The 7,218-nt window shown below is 35.4% G+C and overlaps 1 protein-coding gene across 4 annotated transcripts in view; it reads right to left on the minus strand.

Annotated features, from left to right (window-relative positions):
* The window catches only part of LOC107724641 (zinc transporter Slc39a7-like), a 23,296-nt gene extending 16,862 nt beyond the window's left edge, over window positions 1-6,434 (minus strand). For all 4 annotated transcript variants that reach the window (XM_016533643.1, XM_016533641.1, XM_016533642.1 and 1 more), the window contains exon 1: window positions 6,295-6,434. The gene's annotated coding sequence lies outside the window, so the exon portion shown is untranslated. The remainder of the gene's footprint in view (window positions 1-6,294) is intronic.
* Between the last annotated feature and the right edge of the window lie 784 nt (window positions 6,435-7,218).

The following is a 7,218-nucleotide window of genomic DNA, read 5'->3' on the forward strand; positions in this document are numbered from 1 at the left end:
TCAACGGATCACAAATCTCACGGTTCGGATCACATTACGGTTTTTGACCCACGGATCGGTTCATTTTTCGGATCAGCAAGAAAAGAAAAATATTTCTATTTAACTTGCTTTCCATTTATTACTTAAAGCGAAGTACTTATTTGATACCACAGCAAATACTACTAGATGAACTAATGGTGTGTTCACACCAGACACTAAGCAAATATGCGCATGGCGTCACTCGCTCTAGATTACTCGCGGGATGTTTTTCGTGTCATTCGCGCGAATAAAAACAGCGCAATCAACCATGGTGGAGATAACTACAATCGCTGTTTTGTACTTGTTGTCAAAAAGTCCCAAATACAATGGAAAGCCAAACGCCGACGTGTCTGGGTACACTGATATTACTATTATTTTTATTATTGATAGCAGCATCTCTGTAGTCATGCTAATAAAATACAACTACAACTGATTTTAATTGTTTTCTATGCTCCAGAGACATATATAATAACAGACGGCTGCAATAATGCTCTCCTCTATTGTCTGATTCAACTGGACGTGTCAAGAAACTCTTCGCTGATTGGCTTGCACGAGAACGTTGAAATTTGAAATTTGAGTTGAAATTTTTGAACTTGCGGGAAGACGCGATTGAGGCGAATATCGTGCATTCGCGGCAAACGCGTTGCGCATTTTGCATCATTCGCGTCGCGAATTCGACTCTATTCGTGTCTTTGCGTTGACTTTGTATGTAATCTACTCGTGCAAATAATTACATTCGCATCTGGTGTGAACACTGTAAGAAAGTTTAAACATGATTAAAGAGACAAGAGAACAGCCAGTAAAAAAAATAAGAACAAATACACAAATTACAAGCATAGATAAATACAACAGAATATGTTACAAATAAAATAAGGTTGGTAGTATTCAAATACAGAAATGTAATAATTAGGGAAATAACACTGCATAGTGTTCACTGTATAAATTAAATATAGATTTTTATCACAGCTGTTTTGTTGTTTGATGATCAATAATGACAGCAGCAGTATTTATAGGCCGCTGTCCCTTTAAGACCTGATGCACGGATCCTAATGATACACATCACATCCGATTTCTTTCTCAGCTGTTTTCATTCACTTGAGACATAACTGACTGCGTTTACCTGAATGATTGTCGAGATGGGTATTTTGTAAAAATGTTATGTGTATGTGTCTGTTCAGAGGATTCAGTTCGGTGTTCGCGCGCCGTCTGAAACGCGTGTGCGCTTCGTGTGTGTGCGGTTGTGCGCGTAGAGAACAGCGTATGAGTAACGAATCGAGTTCCCTTTTCTCTCTGGAATTGTTTAAAATTCGCTTGCTTGTGTAAATATGAACAAATTATAAACTTATACTCTATTATGGTTAAATTTTGCAATTAATCCGCGGATCACATGCGTGCCGAACCGTGGGGCTTGGTCCGTACGGATCACGGATCAACTACGATCCGTTTAACCACTAAGAAATGTAATAATTAGGGAAAATACTGTATAAATTAAATATAGATTTTTATCACAGCTGTTTTGTTGTTTGATGATCATTAATGACAGCAGCAGTATTTATAGGCCGCTGTCCCTTTAAGACCTGATGCACGGATCCGATATAATGATACACATCACATCCGATTTCTTTGTCAGCTGTTTTCATTCACTTGAGACATAACTGACTGCGTTTACCTGAATGATTGTCGAGATGGGTATTTTGTAAAAATGTTATGTGTATGTGTCTGTTCAGAGGATTCAGTTCGGTGTTCGCGCGCCGTCTGAAACGCGTGTGCGCTTCGTGTGTGTGCGGTTGTGCGCGTAGAGAACAGCGTATGAGTAACGAATCGAGTTCCCTTTTCTCTCTGGAATTGTTTAAAATTCGCTTGCTTGTGTAAATATGAACAAATTATAAACTTATACTCTATTATGGTTAAATTTTGCAATTAATCCGCGGATCACATGCGTGCCGAACCGTGGGGCTTGGTCCGTACGGATCATGGATCAACTACGATCCGTTTAACCACTAAATACGATTTCACGTTGTCTTTTATTTTTGTGCTGCGCAGCTGACACAGAACAGCATACGTTGTTTACATATATGATACTCTCCAAAATGGCGCCAGGGTGACGCGGAGGAGACGAATTGCTGAATAAAGTCATTGTTTTTTTTATTTTTACGCACAAAAATAAAAGACAACGTGAGGTCGTATTTATTTTTTACGATACCGGTGCCAAATCGATACTTTTAAAACGGTACCGGTGCCTAAACGGTGCCTGAACCGATACTTAAAAAAAAACATTTTTAAAAATAAATAAATACCCAAAATAGGATGGATTCGCCATTATTGAGCGCTATAAACACATTTAATGTCTGTTTCATTCATACTGGACGCCAGAGGGCGCCCTCGCACAGAAACTCCACATGTGCATCACAGAAGGAATAGGATTCAGGAAATCCCTATACTCTTTGCTAATATGGACAAAGGCATTGCTATCGCTGTAACTGAGTAAACAGAAGATTACTCATTTTGAATTAGAGATCGATCGATATATCGATTTACCGATATTTTCCCGATATTTAAGCATTTTACAATAATCGGTTATCGGTTTTGTAATATCGGATTCACCGATAAACGCCGCCATCTTGTGGATGTTTTGAGACGGCCACAGCATGTAACTTTTAACAAGATTCATTTGTTTAAAACACCCTAAATTGTATTAACATTTACTATATAACCATTATTTAGCTAATAAACATCTAAATAAATACATCTCTATGGAGATTAATTATTTATTATCTCCACGAGCGATCGCAGTTTGAGTATAGTTCTGTGTAAATGCATAGATAAACTGCGCTGTCAGCAGGCATTTCATAATCTAGAACGACAAAAACATTATTAGTAATTCTGAAATAACATGCCAGTTGAGAAATGCAATAAAATACAATGTTTTGTTTGTTATATTTCAATATTCCAGAGAATATTATTCAGTGAATTAACATTATCCAGTGAATTATTCTTCACTCTTTAGCCTATTAAACAGCTTATAAACCTACTAAAACTGTAGTTTAAAATGAAGTTGATATGACTCCTTTCCTTTATTTATTTTCTCCATTTGAAAACATTAGACCTTCTACATTTATTTTGCTTATTGATAATTTTAGTGTTGCTGCTGATGCTTTAAATAAAATGTTTTTTAAATTGTAATATGAAGATTAAATTTAACATGAAAGACTGCTAATTTTCAACACTTTTTTTTTTTTTTAAGATGACTGAAAGGAGGAAAAACCAAAGTGAAGTATGGACTTACTTTACTCAGTCATTTATTTACTTTATAACAGTAAATAAATATTGGTTCCGCATATCGGTTATCGGGCACATAAACACGCAAATAATTGGTATCGGTATCGGTTATAAAATATCAATATCGGTCGATCACTATTTTGAATGATAACGTTTTGAATGATAAAAAGACAATAAACACTCGACTGCGACAATGTATAGTTTACCTGTTATTCAAGCCATCTTTGGTATTTTCATCATAATTAAGTATATTTATAATCCATTGCTAATCGACAGTCTTTTTACCATTTACCAATATAGGGTTCGTCGATTCTATTCGACTATTCGATTTTTAAAAAAATAATCGACTTCATATTGCCTGCGTCGACTAACCGGCAAAATACCGGAAGTGCCGCATTTCACGGACGAAAATCCATAAAACATTATTAGACTGTTTTCCAAGGCTGCATGATATATTAAACCCATTTAAAAATCATAATTAAGCATAACTGTGAATTCACAAACGCTACAATTTAATTAAATAATTATATGTGATGCACACAGTAATGTGTAAAAACAATCGTCAGGCCATTGGCGCCCCCTTCAGGCCTTTGTTGTAATGTGTACTGTACATTAGCTATATTCACTGATCTATAATAGAGATTATATTATATTATTTTGTAATTATATATAGATCAGTGGCTCTATTACATTATAATACAGTATTTTAACAGTTTTGTTCAATAAAACCATATGATTTCTTGCTTTTGATACTTTATTTGAACTAATTATTATTGCCTCATTGCTATTATATATGTATTTTAAGTAAATTTAAAGGCTATTGTTCACTTAACCTACATCCATTTTTATTACCACAAAAATTAATGATTAATTATAATATTTTATTATTAGTAGACCAGAACACGTGGACATGTTGTCATTCTTACACTATAATACTGAACTTTGATTTCAGTGATTTGGACTATGAGATGGACACTTGCTTCTTGCACTCTATGTTGCACTTTACTTTTGCTTTAAAAAAGGATTTCATAGAAATTTGGATTTCATTTGGAGTTTCACTACTGAAGACCTCTGTTGATTTTTTTCATCATGCTGGAGATGTCTGTTTAAATCTGTTGTTTACACATTTCTAAGAGTAATTTTAATACTTAACATTTTAATAATAATAACTTTTAATAAAATTTGAATACTTGATTCTAGTGGACTCTAGTCTAAACATTGCGTTTATTTAATATGAAAACCCAACTGTTGGGGTTAATTAAAACAGGGTTTTTTTCCCCTTTGTAGTTGCACTCGCAGCTGTAATGAACAGAAGCCCAGAACATGTGGATATATTGACATTAAGAACATGCGGATTTTCTCAGACTTTTGTAATTATTTTCTTTTTATTTCATTTTTATTAGGTTTGTTTAAATTTTTACTCTTTTAGTTTTACATTTCGTCAATGGCTTGTTTACATTTATACTTTTTTATGGTACACTACTGAATGGCAAAGTTGCAAGTTTAATAAAATGTTCTTTAAAATGGTTGATTTTTTTGTGGGAAATTAATTGTTTAGATTAATCGATTAATCAATAAATTAGTCGATAGATTAATCAAAATAAAAATAGTCTTTAGTGGCAGTCCTAGACCAATAAACAAAACAACTGACAAAACTTATTGAGGAGGGAAAATAAAGCTTTCCGAGTTAATTAAGCATCCCAAGCCCATGCCAGTAAAAAAAAAAACCAGCCCAAAGTAGCGCAATTACCATGTCCCAAATATAAAAATGTCATTTCCATCCCTAAAATACATATTTTACAGTCCCTGTTATGCACATTTATCATAAACACAGCTCAAATGCTTCCAACAATCCAACGCTCTCCATTGACTTTGTATTGCGGGAAGCTGCCTCCTTGTCATTTCTGACTTGTAACAAAAAACAGAGCAATGTCTAAAAGCTGCTGTGTGACGAGGTGTACAGTAAACAAGCTAAAAAACCCAGAACTACGTTTTTACAAGCTGTCGACCCCAAAAATGAGCGTTTAAGGACACAAATAGTTGTAGATGTCAGGGTATCTCACGTTGGGACGTTCAGTTGGATCATTTCTCAAACAAAAGGAAGGTACGGAAAAAGGGCACTGACTTAGACCAATAAAGTTTAGTTTCTCAATATATCTCCTCCTCTCAGGTTCACATCAGGTTTACTTCTGAGTCTACAATCCTCCACACCTACTCAGACAGAGCGTTCTGATGAGGGGTTAAAACAGGGCAGAAAATAGCCTATTACTTCTAAATGATGTTTTATGAAGTAAAGATCTTGAAAACATTACAAGAACAGTACAAAAAAAACCAGAGGAAGTTCATTTAAACACGATAACATTCTCTTCCACCCTGTTTTAGAGTAGCATAGCATTTCACACAGTATGTCAACTAACAAGTTACCCAGATTTAGTTCAACTCAAATAGCTTGGACTAGTAAAACTGTCAGGTTTCGGAGGTCAGTTTGTAGCAGAACTTTTCATAGCTTCTATGAACTCAATAACAATTATCCGATGAATGAACATTCACACAGAAGTGACATCACAACAACATCCTGCTGTAAAGCGGACATGACGACAGCAGAGAGGACTCACACCTAACCAATCAATAAACCCCATTTCCTTCAGGTCTGTGATTACTGGACACGGGTTATTAAGATCAATTCCCTCCCAAATAACGTTAAGTGTCCTTTAGCAGAGCTTAACGTGAAACAAGACTGACTTCCTAACAGTGTTTCACCTCAACTTCTGTTAAATCACATTACAAATCTCTGAAATCCCTCCGAAACCTGGAAAACCAAACGACTGAAGCTTACTTACCCAGGTCCAACCATCTTAAACCAGGTCTAAACCCCGTTTCACAGTAACTTAGCCAGGCAAAGCAGACAAAGATGTTAGCTCCATCAACACTTCTCTGCTAATACAGCGAGCTATTATTACAGTAGTAAACACACGATCGCTCTCACAGAGTAAATACCTGCTGCTGCTGCTGCTGTGTCACAGCACGACTCCTGTAGCGATACAATCCGCTAAAAATACCGCTTATTCTGCGCAGTCGGTAAGATACAGACCAGCTGACGCGGCTCACTCTCGAACCGACGTGGCATTTAGTCAACACACTGAAATCCCGCGAGACTTTAGACCAGTGCGTTCCAAAAGGCGCAAAACAATGAAATAACGCGATATTGCAGTCACACGTCAAGCCAGATGCGAATGCTGTACGTTAAATACTAGCGTTGAACCTATTTTTAAAAGCTGTTTATAATTAGTATTATTTTAAAGGTATATTTTTTTCGTTGCACACTTGGAGAGCGATAAATCAGAAAACTACTGCAATAGATAGTGCGGCGAATGTTGTGCTGTTTTCTGTGAGGCATTGCGTTATTATTGCTCCAGGGGGCAGACTGCACGAGTTTCTGCCTCAGAGTAAAAACAAACAAACAAGGTTTGAGGTTATTTCTGACATTTCGACTTTATATCTCACAATTACAACACCATGTCAAAATTGCTACTTTCTTTATTTTAATTGCATTTTTGTTTTGTAATTTCAACATTATATGTCTCATTTATGACTTTATTTCTCATAATTGCGACTTTATATGTCACAGCATTTTTTTTATTTTTTAGATGTGTGACCCTGGAGCACAAAACCAGTCATAAGGGTCAAATTTTTTAAATTGAGATTTATGCATCATCTGAAAGCTGAATAAATAAGCTTTCCATTGATGTATGGTTTGTTAGGATAGGACAATATTTGGCTGAGATACAACTATTTGAAAATCTGGAATCTGAGGGTGCAAAAAAATCAAAATATTGAGAAAATCATCTTTAAAGTTGTTCAAATGAAGTTCTTAGCAATGCATATTACTAATCAAACATTAAGTTCTGATATATTTACAGT

The sequence above is a fragment of the Sinocyclocheilus rhinocerous genome, unplaced genomic scaffold, assembly GCF_001515625.1.
Source record: "Sinocyclocheilus rhinocerous isolate Xijiao unplaced genomic scaffold, SAMN03320098_v1.1 scaffold2440, whole genome shotgun sequence".
Taxonomy (NCBI): Eukaryota; Metazoa; Chordata; class Actinopteri; order Cypriniformes; family Cyprinidae; genus Sinocyclocheilus; species Sinocyclocheilus rhinocerous.